The sequence below is a fragment of the Pinus tabuliformis genome, chromosome 3_1, assembly GCF_031772625.1.
Source record: "Pinus tabuliformis cultivar Carrire ecotype Pingquan chromosome 3_1, CPIR1, whole genome shotgun sequence".
NCBI lineage: Eukaryota > Viridiplantae > Streptophyta > Pinopsida > Pinales > Pinaceae > Pinus > Pinus tabuliformis.
This window is the reverse complement of record NC_142301.1, coordinates 901,116,685-901,131,916: the sequence shown is the minus strand read 5'-3', so window position 1 is coordinate 901,131,916 and position 15,232 is coordinate 901,116,685.

Below are 15,232 nucleotides of genomic sequence, written 5' to 3'. Positions count from 1 at the left end.
AAGTCCAAGGAGGCTATTGATAGCCCTACTCCATTGAGGTCTACCAAAAATTTGGATAAGGGTGAAGTTGAAGGCAATAAAGAAACTTTTGCATCAACATGAAAGTCTTCAAATAATAAGAAGCCTTGTATCGATTCACCTACTCCAAGCAAGATTTTGACCAGTGAGAAGAAGAAGAAAAAGTCAACTAGTAGTGAAAATGAAGTCACAAACACCACTTCAGAGGTAGTTTTCTAATTACCCAAAGAAGAAACTACTACACTAAGTGTTAAGAAAGAAAGGAGGCCTAGAATTAATGAAGCAAGTGACAAGGTTCAAAGTTCCGAAAAGAAGAAGGTGCATGTGTAGGAAAAGGAAGCCACCAAAATCCTCTCATCAATAAAAGGAAAGAAGAAAAGGTTGTTCAAGGATAGTGAGCCTTTGACACCCTTACGTCGAACCACTAGAAGCATGGAAAAATCATTAATAAATACACCCACTCCTCCTCTTCCAACACATTTGATTGATATCTTTGCCTCTCTTGAAGGAGAACATGTACAATGATAGACACTCAATGAAACATAAGAACTTATCATAGAAACTTTGCAAGAATTAAGGAAAGAAGTAGAAGGTAAAAGGATATTGGCTAAAAAATGACACCTGAGCATGATACTTCCTTATCTAGGTAGCAGATGATGCCAATTATTGAAAAACTGCAGAAGAAAAATTAGAAGCTAAAGGCGAAAGTGAAAGAGAGTAGGATGTTAGCTCACTATCTTAAGAAGGAAAACGGGCAGCTTAAGGAGAATAGCTAGAGGTTACAAGAGGAATGTGATGAGTCCTCCACTAAGTTGAACAAGGTTCTACATCTTGTGAATTTTACTAGAGTCATTAGGAGGGAACTCAAAGAAGAGGCCTCAAGTGTGAGGGTCTTAGAACTAGATAACTGATACACCAACAAGGAAGGCTTCATTTTTGGAAATTTTGAAGATTGATCCTTTTTGCATGAGGGCATGCAACAACTTGAGCATGGGGGAAAGTTGGGTCTCCATTTTGACACTTACAATTCCCTAATTAACCTCTCTTTTTGACGTATTTGGCCTCGAATCTATCTACTATTCGCTTATTTTCTCCAACTATATGCCCTTTTAGCCTTCTGATGTCTATATGAGGTAATATGTATCTCAAAAAGTAATTTTTATGTTTTCTTATAGTAAAAATATCATTGTTTTATGTTTTACACTCTAATTTCTCTTATTGGTTCACATAGATCACTGGATTTCCTACTCTTTTCCAGTACTCGTTCAACATTCTGGTACTCGGCTAGTTCAACATTCCAGTACTCGACTGGTTCAACATTCTAGTACTTGGCCAGTTTAGTATTTCGGTACTCGGCCAATTCAACATTCCCGTACTTGGCCAGTTCAACATTCTGGTACTTGGGTAGCTCAACGATCTGGTATTTCATCCAGTACTCATTCGGCAATCGGACACTCGTCAAGCACCTATGCAACTATCCAGTACTCGAACAATAGTTGTTCGCAACGACCGTGCTCATCACATGCGTGCACTCATCCGTCCATTTACTTGTGGCCGAGATTTTGGCTAATGCACTCATCACAACCATTCCAATGTTCCATTCTGATACCAAATTGCTCCACTGCTTAATTCTGGTACCAACTGCTCAAGTTTTTCTATCGTTTAACTCCGATACTCATATTATATGTTCGATTCCACTATCTATATTCCACTGTTATGTTCCAGTACCAAGGCCTATTGTCTGATTCTAGTACTAGATTTCATCTCCATACTTAGTGCTTCAACAAAAAATCTATGATGAAACTAATGAAGTTGTTGAAGACATCTCCTTTACTTAGTTACTCGAGATCGACTTCCTCCTCATGCACTTCTTGTCATGAGGACAAAGTTACAAATGTGATTTCAGTTTCATTATATAGATTGATGATTATCTCTTGTACTTTGACTGTAATGACCCTCTTCTTTACAAAGGAGAGGTCTTTCGAATGATTAGGTTAATCAAAATCTTTTTCTTGAATTGTTAATAGTTAATCTCTTAGTCTTTAGAGAGATACGAGAAGGCAAATTAGGTTGGAAATAAAGCACTCTAAGATTTGTAATGTTGATATTGTAATCCTTCTTTTTCATTAATAATATGAGCAACATTTGTTAATATTAGTGTGTTATTTTACTTCTTACCTCTGTAAGTCTTTAGCTTATCTTGGTAGCTTGGTAAGGGCCCACTGAAGCCATCAAGGCAAGTTTTCCTTTCTTTAAGTTATTAAATAGTTTAGTGTTTCCAGTTTTGTTTTATGAGTGATCCTTTCTTAGTTCAAGTTGTATATGAGTTATAGATTTAATGATTGATTGTTTGAAGTATAGGAAGGATAAAACTTAAGATCTCACCATTCACCTACATGTGCCATTAGTGAAGACTGGTATTCCCTGTACTAATTTTGATTTACTTGTTTAAATGCATTGAATTGATTAAGAGTAATAGTTGCAAGAAATGGAGTTAAACCCATCTTTTTATTTCATGAGCCAATAAATGGAGGAACTCGTTACCTGATTTAGAATATTCAGTTTTCATCACTTGACCATTTTGTGGCTTTTCATTAATTGTGTGATGAAATGAATTATAGTTTGTAGAATGAAGTGTTAGCTTGTAATACTCACTATCTAGACTATACACCACAGACAATGAAATTATCTATTGTTGGCACATATAGTGCATCAACTCTACTAATTACGCTTCCCTAGACGAGAATTATGTATTGAGACAAACACTTCTATATATATATATGTATATATAATTTCCCCAACAAGTAGTTTCCAGGTACATGTAGGAACCACATGAGTTACACTAGAAATATGCAAAGCGCATCCTTTTATATGTCCAGGGGACAATCACCTATGAGATTCATTATGCAACAAATTGCTCTTTCGATCTCATTCGATTGACAGATACAGATTGGGTTGGAAACATAATTGATCAAAATTCCACCTCTGATTATGTACTGAGGTTGGGATCTGGCCCAATTTGTTGGTCAAGCAAGAAGAAGGTTGCCATTGCTTTATCATTAGTAGAGGCCAAGTACAAAGGAGTAGTCAACGCCACTATTCAGGCCATTTGGCTACAACATTTCCTATCCGAGCTTGGTATCAGTGCCCATCATCCAACTATCATCTGGTGTGACAATCAAAGTATGCTAAAGTTTTGTAAAGATCTAGTGTAGCGACAGTGGACCAAATATATCAAGATCCACATGCACTTCATTAGGGAACTAATTCATGATGGAATCATCGATCTCCATTAATGACTCAATTCCAAGCAGACTGTTGATATATTCACCAAGACTTTCACTAAGAAAAAGCTTTGATTTCTGCGAGATCGTCTCAGGATGAAGGACATGACTACCTAGCAGTTGTCTTTTCTCTACTTTTTGCATTATATTTTGAGGTGGGGTTTTCTTACCAGGGGTTTTTCCCTCTTTCTTTTTTTCATGCATTGTATATGGGTACCTAAAATGGCCTTGTTGCCTGGACTCATTCCTTTTGTAGCACACTCACCTCAGTTATGCTTAAGGGGCGGTGTTGGTGTATACGTACCTAGTTAGCCTTAGTTAGCTTCAGTTCAACTCTAGTTATTGCATGCGGTGTGGTTTGCACTTGGATTTAGTTAGTTAACTCGAGTGCTTACATGTGGTGTGCACTTGGCTTTAGTTAGTTAACTCGAGTGCTTGCTTGTGGTGCATGTGCACATTAACAGAACATAAAGCACACTTAGCTCCAACTAGCTTTAATTATCCATAGTTATTTCATGTAAAACTAAGCTTAACTTAGTTTCTTTATGTATTGATTCTCAAACCAATATTGAGTAATCAAATTCATACTCGATTCCAATTTTCTTTTTTAATTTCTTGCAAGTTTGTGAAATTATTCTTCAGCTAGATCCGTATTTGTGCTCTAATAATTTTTCTTTACTACTAGTGCATATATTCCCTCATCTTTACTACTAGTGTGTATATTCCTTTGGTTATTTGGAATATGTTAAAAGTAAAGGCACGATAACAAATATTGCTTCTTATAGATGGGATACAACGGACAAGAAATGGACAAGAGAAGAAAAGGAATCATAAGCCCTACTATAATTTTATAGAGGGTAAATCATGAAGGATTAGGTTTCGATGGTAGAAATGATAAGTCCATGAACTCTAAGTTACTATTTATAAAGGAAAAATATGTGGAATAGTTAATTGGAACTTTACAAGAAAGAGAAATAACAAATGAAGTTGGTATCCCATTACAACCTCAACCTTATTCTAGTGGATTATAGAATGGAAGTGATAACAGATGTTAAAATACTAAACCTACAGTAACACCTAAAGGAATAAATAGGTAAACCAATCAATGAAAGGAGAAGAGGACAATAGGTGCAATTCAAATGATAATTTATTTTTTTGCAACTACTATAGGGATAAAATTCATAGTGTTGCTCGTTCTTGGCATGCCAAAGTATGTCCATTATGTGGGAATAAAGGCCATCCAATGACATGTTGTTGGGATAAATAAGTCACACATGACAAGACATATTGTGTTTAGAGGACAAATTCAAGAAGACTTCCCCAACGAAACAACAAATTCAAAGGAAAATAGAGAAAAGGATTGCATTAAACAATCCATATAATCTAATAACTTCTTCCAGCATTGCAAGTTAAGTAAACATTGGAAAGAAAATAGTTGGTAGCTTCGTATTTAGGTTCACCCCAAGAAACACATAGAAAAGAGACAAGTTTGGAAAGTTAAGAATAAAGGAGATAAATAACTCACTACATCTCTATCCCACATATAAAAATTTGTCCTAAGAGTTAGATTAATACTAGAGGTTAGCCTCATAGTTGAAGCGAATAATGGGTTCATCTCAACAACGAGGACATCTCCATTCCAATTATTTATAATATTTGAGAAAAGATTTCCTTCTTGGACATGTACCAAATATTAGTGTGGGGAAGTTTATACAATTCCCTTTTTCCTTGTACGATATAAATATTGAGCCATCCACTTGTCACCAAGGTTATACCATTTTGATTATTGTATCCTATATCCATACATGCAAGGATTTGCTAAATGCTTTAGAAGGAAGGTGATATGATTACACATTAAGAAGTTAATTCAAGTGATGTTGTTTTTGAGATAGAGTGACAGTAAGAAAGTTAAAACAAGGTAGGGATATTTACTTGCGAATAAGTAATTGATCCTAGAATAAGAAGGTAGGCCACACGTTTCTTCATCAGTTTGTTGTTTAATGGCATAGAAAATAGATTTCATTGAACTAACATAAAATAGAAATTGACATGTCTTCATTAAATAACATGATGGACCATCCCCATGTATAGGAGGGACATAATAGAATTATGATTCGTGAGTTCAAATTTGGATATTTCTTAGAGTTAAGAGCGAGTGTGTAGACTACTACATTGCATGAACACGTCAGCCAAGAGATATTTCCAAATCCATTAGTGAGAACCAAAGATAGTATGCATAGACATAAGCGAGAGCCACAATTAGAGTTATTGCTAGGAGATAGAGTTGGAAAAATGTTATTGGGATGTAGATATAACGAACATTGATCTATATTTGTTTCCATGAATATTTTAGAGACAAAAATCCTATGACTACATAGATGTGATATGAAATGGATCTTATGTGAATGGATGTAAGACACGACACCTACATATGAATTTCAATTGTTAATTAAGGTTAGATATAATGTAAAGGAAATCAAAATTATACAAATTAAACTAAATGTGAGAGAAATTCTTGAGTAATAGAAAATGGAAAGTCAGGCTTCTTGTCCTTCCCATTTTCTTGGTCCTCCCTATATTTTATCATAATATTATTATGATCTAAAAAATATTTTAACTACTTGTCACAATAGATCTTGTATTATTCTAAAATATTTTATTATGTAATTTATTTCATCGGAACAAATATTTATTATCAATAGCTTTTATCAAATTTATGAAAATGAATGATATATGAAAATAAAAGATAAATAAAATGAGCACACCATCAACATAAATGGAAAGAAGGTGTATGTTGTGAAACTAATAATGGGAGAAAACTTAACTACAAGGTGATGCCTCTACTTTTCTCTCTCCTCTTTAGTTATGAAAATGCAGATACAAGCATAAGGGAACTTAATATGGAGATCATTTTGACATTCTGGCATGAATGGATGCTATAGAATATTATTCCTCCTTTATTTTTCTGTCAAATCCAACTCATATGAGCTTTACTCAATTATGGAATTGGTACAATGCTAAAATAATAAAATCCTCTCTCCTCTTAGTGCATAGTATTTATCATAGTTTGATACTCATCTATAGTTACATATTTTGGATGCTTCAATCCTTAGCAAGTGTTAGCCTTTTAACTTCTAGAATGTTATAGAAAGTCCACATGTGTTTATCCCCACATGTGTTATTATTGGGGTAAATAATAAATCCACTCAGTACCATGGGTTTTAACAAGGTAGGTCAACTTATAGGACTCTTAGATTCCACATACAATACCTTATTGAGGTGATGTTCACACCATTGTAAAGGTATAGTTATATAGAAAAAAAGTAATGGTTTAGGAGATATGGTCATAGATTTTAAACCCAAAAAATTCCACTTAACACCTAAAAATGGAGTTGGAATGTTTTGAACTCCAAATATCTAGATTGGGACAATCGAATTTCTCCAATTTTTCCATTGATATAGCACCAATTTAAATAAAAAATTATATAATGACCCACTATAGATTATACCTCCCCACTTCCTAAGGATTTTGCTTCCCAAGATAGTTTACTCAATGAGGGTGAATGCATAAAGATGACTTACACTTTTGGGCCAAATGTGGCAATGAAATTCCAAAATTTTAATCTTTTATCAAATTGAAGCCGCAAAATTAATATAGGCATTGTGAATTTAGATTCGGAGTAAAAAGAAAAATTATGTAGAATGATGTTATTTTCCTAGTCGTATTTTTTCCAAAAAAATTAGTGTCATGTAATATGTCAATTTTCCATTAAATAAAATATTTGTTCTTCCAAATTTTCACACATCTTAAGAGGTATGTCTATGTTCACGTAGCATAACTTAGTCTAAACTTTTAATAATTATATATATATATATATATATATATATATATATATATATATATATATATATGATATGAATGATCTATATGGGATTGTTAATGATTTCGACCTGATTCGGCACTCTGGGCTCTGCAACTTGATCTAGGGTTGGCGTTAGGGTTTTTACGTTGGGCACCATGGTGGGACATGTAGGGGGGACTGCTACTCCCTCCTACAGTCAAGTAATTACAGATAGAAGCAATGTTAGGCCCCTATACTACAAGTAGTATAGGGGGGCCCCTAAACTACTAGTATAGGGGGCCTAACTACTAGTATAGGAACAAGCAAGGGAAGAGGAATTTCAAGAAACCTCTGGATAAGGAAAAAGAGGCAAGTAACATAGACATATTGGGAAGAAACAGACCTCATGAATAGGAAGGGGATCAACAGGAAGCTAGTAAGGAAAAGGAGAAAGGGGGTAGCAGTCAAAAACCTACTTCCATAAGGACAACTGGGGTCTGCAAACCCAAGTCGAACATCATTCCTCAAGTCATCTTAAGCGACCCAGCGCTACAAGCGCATAGGGATCATATGACAGAATATGCGGTCATATGAAAATTCATGGGGATATTGCCAACGAAGAGGGCACTGGATTTATGGATAAGGACCCAATGGAAGCCAAAGGGGGAAATACACCTTCATCTGGGATCTAAGGGCTTCTTCACAATAGTATTCATAAGCCTAGAGGATAAAGATAGAGTGTTTGAAGGAGGACCATATTTCTATGTTGCTGCATGCCTCTACATACTGCCATGGATGATGAACTTTGTCTCAGAACGCAAGACATTCACATCGGTATCGGTATGGATCAGACTATACTCCCTTCCTCTAGATTATTGGCTACTAAAATCTTTGAAAACGATAGGCAACAAACTGGGGTATTTTCTAAAGATCTCAGATGCGACTCTAAAAGGAAAATACACCTCCTTCACCCAGATATGTGTGGAAATTTACTTATCTCGAGCACTTTCAAACGCGATAATTTTAGAAGTATATGATGAAGAATGGGTACAGGCGGTGGAATATGAGCACATCCCATTTAGGTGCCGCAAATTCCATGAGCATGGGCATCTATATAGAGACTACCCAACAAACAACATGGAGAGAAATGTGAAAACCACTGTGGATAAAAATCCCGAGGGTTTTACCAAGGTTGGGGGCAAAGGGAAAGGCGGAAAGAAGCCGCAAAATAAGATCAATGAGGAAAGACAACCGAGCCACAATAGCTTTAAGATCCTAGAAGAAGAAGAAGGAAACAAAGAAACAAACTAGGAAATGGAGAACATTATCAATGAGAAGGAAAGGGATGACAACATGGAAGATATCATAGAAAATAGCTAGCAAAAGGATAATTAGCCAAGCATTATGGAGATAAATAGGGACCATGATATGACTCCAAGTGAGGCAAGAACGGAGGAACATGAACTGTAGGAGATTCTAGATAGGGAAAATCTAGATCTAGAGAAATTTCTAGAACAAGGGACAACCAAAGGAGTGGACTCCCTGCCAAAAGAGGAATATGATAGGGTTCAATAGCTCTTCCTATGGAGATCACAATCAAAGCGATCTAGAGTCAAAAGAAATCATGAAATCCAGGAGCATAGAGGAGTCAAAATGATGGAGGAGACACAGGCACATTCTCCAAAGAACCCAGGCAGGAAAAGAGGAAGAAAAGGATAGGATGAGTTGCTTAAAGAATGTGGGAAACTATTGATTAACTCAGGTAAGATGAAATATCTCACCATTTACTACTTTACACACCTTTCTTAATGTAGCTCACAACCTGGAATATTAGAGGCATAGTAAATAGAAGGAAACAAAGAAATCTCAGTAATAGAATAAAAGAAGAAAAACCAGATATGGTTTTTATTCAGGATACAAAATGTTCGATGGATAAGATTAGAGAAATTCATAATAAATGGCTAATCAAGTATGAGTATCTAGAGGTTAAAGTAAAAAACTTGGCGGGGGGATTCTCACGCTATAGGATCCCCAGAAATTTGGAATCCTAGATGCTGAGGCATCTAGGAACTATCCTTCTTTGGTATGTCAACCTTTAGGTGAGAATGAGATATACATGATCACAAATGTATATGGAACTCAAAAGAAAGAAGACAAACTCAAGCTTCTCACCTCCCTTGAGGAACTAAGAGCAACGCACCCTAGTATGGCTTGGATCGTTGTAGGAGATTTCAACATGATAAGATCTCTTACAGAGAAAAAAGGCGGTATCAAACAGCTAGGCAGAGACTCCATGGCCTTCCAAAACTTCATAATGAATATGGGGTTAGTGGACACTAAAATAATGAATGGGACCTTCACCTGGAACAACAAGAGGGGAGGGGCTTCACAAGTCGCCTCTAAACTAGATAGATTTATTATTTCAGAGGACCTCTTTCTCTTAGACCCTGCATTGACAACTTCTATTCTTCCCTTTGGATGTTCGGACCATTGGCCTGCATAGCTAGAAGCCACTTTTATGGATACACCAAGAAACATACCTTTCAGGTTTAAAAATGCCTCGCTCTCTCACCCTGAATTCACTAGTAATATTGACAAATGGTGGAGAGAGGATTTGAACATTGAAGGCACTAGAATGTTCCTACTCCAACAGAAGCTTAAACATATCAAATCTAGGCTTAAATATTGGAACAAAAAGGAACTTAGAAATATCTTCAAATCCAAAAGGGAAGCTAAGCAGAAACTCCAGGAGATCAATCATATCAACATTTCAGAGGGCTTTACCGAGGAGTGGAAAAAGCTAGTTGATTCTTTGCAAGAAGAATGGGAAGATCGTTGCTTGCAATAGGAGATTTTCTGGAGACAAAAATCAAGGATACAGTGGATTAGAGAGGGAGAAAGAAACACAATGTTCTTTCATAAATCCACCATGGATCACAAGGCACACAACAGAATCACAAAGCTCAAAGATTCTCAAGGGGTAGAAATCGTCTCTCACAAAGACATGGAATCTGTTCTTGTACAACATTTCCTCAGTATTGCAGAGGAGCCTCTAGAGGATAGATCCAAGTTCATCAACCATTTCACTCAGTATATCCCTCAGCTGGTTACCATAGAGGATAACCACAATCTTAACAGGCCAGTGTCAGAAGAGGAGGTCAGTGAAGTGGTCAATGAAATGCAAAATGGAACCCGGATGGGTTCGATTTAGACTTCTTCAAAGCCTGCTAGAAAATAGTCAAGTAGGATATCCTTGAGGTGGTGGAAGACTCAAGAAGATCCAAAAAGGTTGTGAAGGCTTTTAATGCTTCCTTCATAGCTTTGATCCCAAAACAGGAAAAATCCATGACTCCGAATGGTTTCAGATCCATATCTCTATGTAATGTGGTGTATAAAATTATTTCCAAGGTGATTGCCAATAGACTCAAACCCATTTTACCAGCTCTCATCTCAGAGGAGCAAACGAGCTATGTGGAAGGAAGATAGATCCTCAATAACATCATCCAAGCTCATGAGGTGGTACACTCTCTCAAAAGCAACAAACAAGCTGGTATGATCATTTAGCTAGACTTAGCAAAAGCTTATGACAATCTAAGTTGGTCTTATATAAGGGAAGTTCTAAGAGCCTATGGCTTTGACCAAAACTGGATAAGATGGGTTATGGCACTAATTTCCAGAAGTCTCAGACAAGGGGATCTGCTCTCACCCTTCCTCTTTGTTCTCATGATGGAAGGGCTAGGCAGAGTGATTAAAATGGAAAATGCTGAAGGAAGAATCCAGGGTATCAAACTCACCTTGGATGGAGTGGCAAACACTCATCAACAATTTGTGGATGACACAATGTTGCAGGGTATACCCACAGTCAAGGAAGTGAGAATGATCAAACAAACCTTAAATGACTTTGCTATGGTAGCTGGCACAAAGGTAAGCCTCAACAAATCAAAAGGTTTTTTCTTTAACACTGACATTGCTATTCAGAGAAACATCACCAGAATTCTTGGGTTTCAAAGGGACCAGCTACCTTCCAAGTATCTCGGCATACCTCTCATAGATAAACCTCTAAGAAAGGAAGTTTGGGAGCCAATAATAAATAAACTTCAGGACAAGATCAGAAAATGGACATGCAGGTCTTTAAATTTGGTAGGGAACCTTGTGCTCACATAGGCTACCTTGTAGGCAATTCCCATGTGAATGTTCTCAGCTCTTCTTGCTCCTAAAGGAATTAAGCAACGGATTAGGAGCATACAAAGGGATTTTCTATGCGGCAGAGGAGAAGAGAAAAATAAATGGGCTTTAGTAGCCTGGGACAAGATCTGCAAACCCAAGAGCCATGGTGGCTTGGGGCTTCATGATCCTGAAACCATCAATAGAGTTTTGGGAGCTAAACTCTGGTGGAGGTGGATTAAGGAATCGACAACTCCCTGGGCTAAGATTTGGAAACAAAAATATGCCAAGAATTGGCAGGAGAAGGATCACATTAGAATGTCAGGGCATATTAAGGGCTCCCACATTTGGAACCTTGCCTGGGAAAATAAAGGTAATTTTCAGCAACATTGTTTCTGGGAGGTTCGAGCTGGGAACCTAGCACGATTTTGGGAGGATAATTGGCAACAGGAGCCCAACTTGTACAAGGATGAATTAGTAGCTCTCAAGAATGACACAGACAAGAAAGGTCTACTTATGGTAAATGATTTATGGGACCAGACAAGGAACAATGGAAAATGGAGAATTTGGAAGGATCTTGGCCACAGTGAAGAGAGCCCTCTGAAGGCCCAGGAAAACTCTCTTACTTAGGATCTAGAGCATAGGAGGATTCTGGTATCCTCCTTTCCTGACCAACTAAGATGGGAAAAGAACACGAAAGGAAACTTTAACCTCAAAGAAGCTAAACAGGTAGTAACAGGATTTAACTACCTAAACCCTGATCAAGTTTGGAAGAATCTTTGGCAGAGCCCCCACTGGATGAAAATAAAGTTATTTATTTGGTTAGTTCATCAGAGGAAAATTTTGAATTGGGAGAATCTCTTGAAAAAAGGCTTCACTGGACCATCCAAATGTTACCTTTGTGGCTCACAAGAGGAGATGATGGATCACCTTCTCAACCTATGCCCTTTCACCTATACCGTGTGGGATGGGTGGCCTCAATCTTTAGGCACACTGATAGGGATAGACTCAACATCTCCAACACTTTGAAGAAATGGAGGAAAAAATTCCCAGGAATGAAATCATTAATAAAGCCTGGACTCTGGTTCCAGGCTTTGTCATCTGGGATGTTTGGAAAGAACGCAATAGTCAGATCTTCAAGAACAAAGCAAGCAAGCCCCAACACATAACTGACCAAATTTTAAGGCAGCTCAAAGACATAGTCAGAAGCTTATTGAGGAAACTTCCTAAGGACCCTCCTCTGCCCCAAGATGCGTGTATGCTACTGCATTTGGGTTCCATTCTATAGGCCCACAGGACATAATCAAGGGTGTGAGCCAAACAAATGCAGATATAAATATTTGGAAGCCTCCTCCGCATGGTTTCTTAAAGGTCAATATAGACGGAGGTTCTAAGGGCAACCCAGGGTTAGCTTGTTTTGGGGGTGTTATAAGATATGAGTAGGGTCAAATAAAGGAGATCTTTGGTGGCCACTTGGGGAAGGTCACTAATAACATGGCGGAACTCATGGCCTTAGAGCAATGCTTGGAAAGCTTGGTGGATTCAAATTCACACAATTTCATCATTGAAGTAGATTCAGAATTAATTATTAGAGCGGCCAAGAAAATATGTAATGGTACATCACCGGATAAAGTGTGGAAACACTGGAGGCTATCGCAGGTCTTTCACCGTATCTACACCCACCTGAAAACCTTAAAAACTGTAAGCTTTGTCCATGTGAAAACGAAAGCTAACATGTTAGCTGATCATTTAGCGAATGAAGGAGTGATTAATGAGGAAAGGGACACTCGGCATGTTTGGGAGTTGTTACCCCCAGGCAAATTGTTAGAGATTCACTGTCAAGCTACAAAAGATAGGGATTGATGGATTGACAAGCTGGATTGAAGAGGCTCCAGAGATAGGCAGGAGGATAGGGAAGCCTAAACAATTTGCTTGTTGTTTGGAAGAAATCCACAGATTGTTTTGGCTTTAGTATTCCATTGGATTCGAGCGGATGGTTGAGATCAGTGGAGGAAGACCAAGGATGCAGTGGCATGAGGACTGAATCTGGACCGATAGATCTCAGTTCAGATAGATCTATGGTGTTCGGGTGAGGAAGTTACCCAATAGTTAACGAGCGGAAGCAGGTTGGAGAAAACCACAAGTGGATTTCGGGCGAAGGAAAGGCCGTAAATGGTATTTCACTATTGGCTCCGATTCCAATCACACAATGACACGTAGTAGCGAGGGGAAAGAGGGAAACCACCTTTTTTGGGTGGACTTGGAGTGCACAAGTTAACCATGTGAAATACGTGTGATCCGTTAGATCTGGGGCACCGAGATCGACAGTTGACAAACGAGGAGCAAGTATCAAAGTCGGGAAGTGTTGTGATCGTTGGATCTTGAATAGATCAATGGTGGATAAGTGCCAATGTTTCTTCAGTTGGGCAGATTTCAAATTTTGGGGAGAAACTTTGTTTATGTTTTTGTCAGGTCCGGATGGGTAGCAGCGGGTTGGAGAAACCCATAAGCGGATTTTGGGCGGAGGAAAGGTAGTAAGTGGTAATTCCCCTTTGGCTCCGATTCCACTCTCACAGTGACATGTAGCAGTGAGGTGAGAGAGGAAAACCACTTTTCGGGCGGATTTGTGGTGCACAAGTTTACCGTGTGAAAAAATTGTGAGTCGTTAGATCTGGTGGACCGAGATCGATGGTTGATAGAAGAGGGCAAGTTTTGAAGTCTAGAAGTGATGGGACCGTTGGATCTTGAAAAGATCAACGACGTAGAAGTGTTGACATTTTTTCAGATGGGCAGACTTCAAACTTTTTAATTGAGGTTTGTGTTACCGTCGGGTCTGGAGCAATGGTCTGGAGCTTAGCGGTTGCCCTTCAGTTGTCTGTGGATGACAGGGGACCTTAGGAGTTTATCACTCCCTGTTTAATAGGTTTTGAAAGTCTGGGGGATTTGGTTTGTTTCCTGTTGTTGGCATTCCCACAACAGGTTATTTCCTGTTTTGGTCTCTGCACTTGCATAGACATGTAACATATGTAATGTACTAGTTTGGTTAATAGAAGGCTCTATTTTACTTGACCAAAAAAAAAGAAAATGATCTATATGGAGAGAGCTAAGTTTTTCATATTTTTTTTTTTTATGCAAAATTATATTTTTTATTATTTTTCGAAGTTGGCAAAGTAATATTTCAATTAAGTTTTGCAAACGCATGTGTTCATGTAAGGTTTTGTTTCAAATATTTAAATAAATTGAAAAACCAAAAGTACCCTTTTGTAGAGGAATTGTAAACAAAGATAGTGGTACATTTTGAAATTCTTTCGTTGCATATATTTTATGATATTGATTTTTTAATCAAACTCTTTAAAATTGTTCAAAAAAATTCCAACATTATGTTTAAAAGAAATTAGATGAAAAATATCACATGAATTAAAAAATGTCAAACTCATATGCCATTGGATAGAGGATTCCTTAATGAATACAACATGATCAACTCTGCCACCTAAGGACATATTTTTCCCCAAGTCGGGTAGGGTACAAAATGGCGTTTTTGGAAATCTTGCAAAAGGGGTGCTGAAATTGTGGATTTTAGGACTTTAGAGGCTCGATCGAGTGCTTAAATTTCGAATTCAAATAATTCAATTTATGATTTTGTAAACCCTCAATTGATCCATTTACGTAGTTAATAGGAGCTCGATTGAGCTATAAAGATCGATCGAGCCTCTATAAAAAAATTGTGAATCCCATAATTTAGATTTTAGAATCAATAAAGATCTAAAATTTAATTCATCAACAATTTAACCAAGTTGATATGATATTATTTTACTAAAAATGAAATTATTACTCGATTTAGGTTATGAACAACATTAGAAATTGTTTATGTTATTGCGTTGAGATACACATTGTACAACCCAATATGGGGGCAATGTGTAAGGA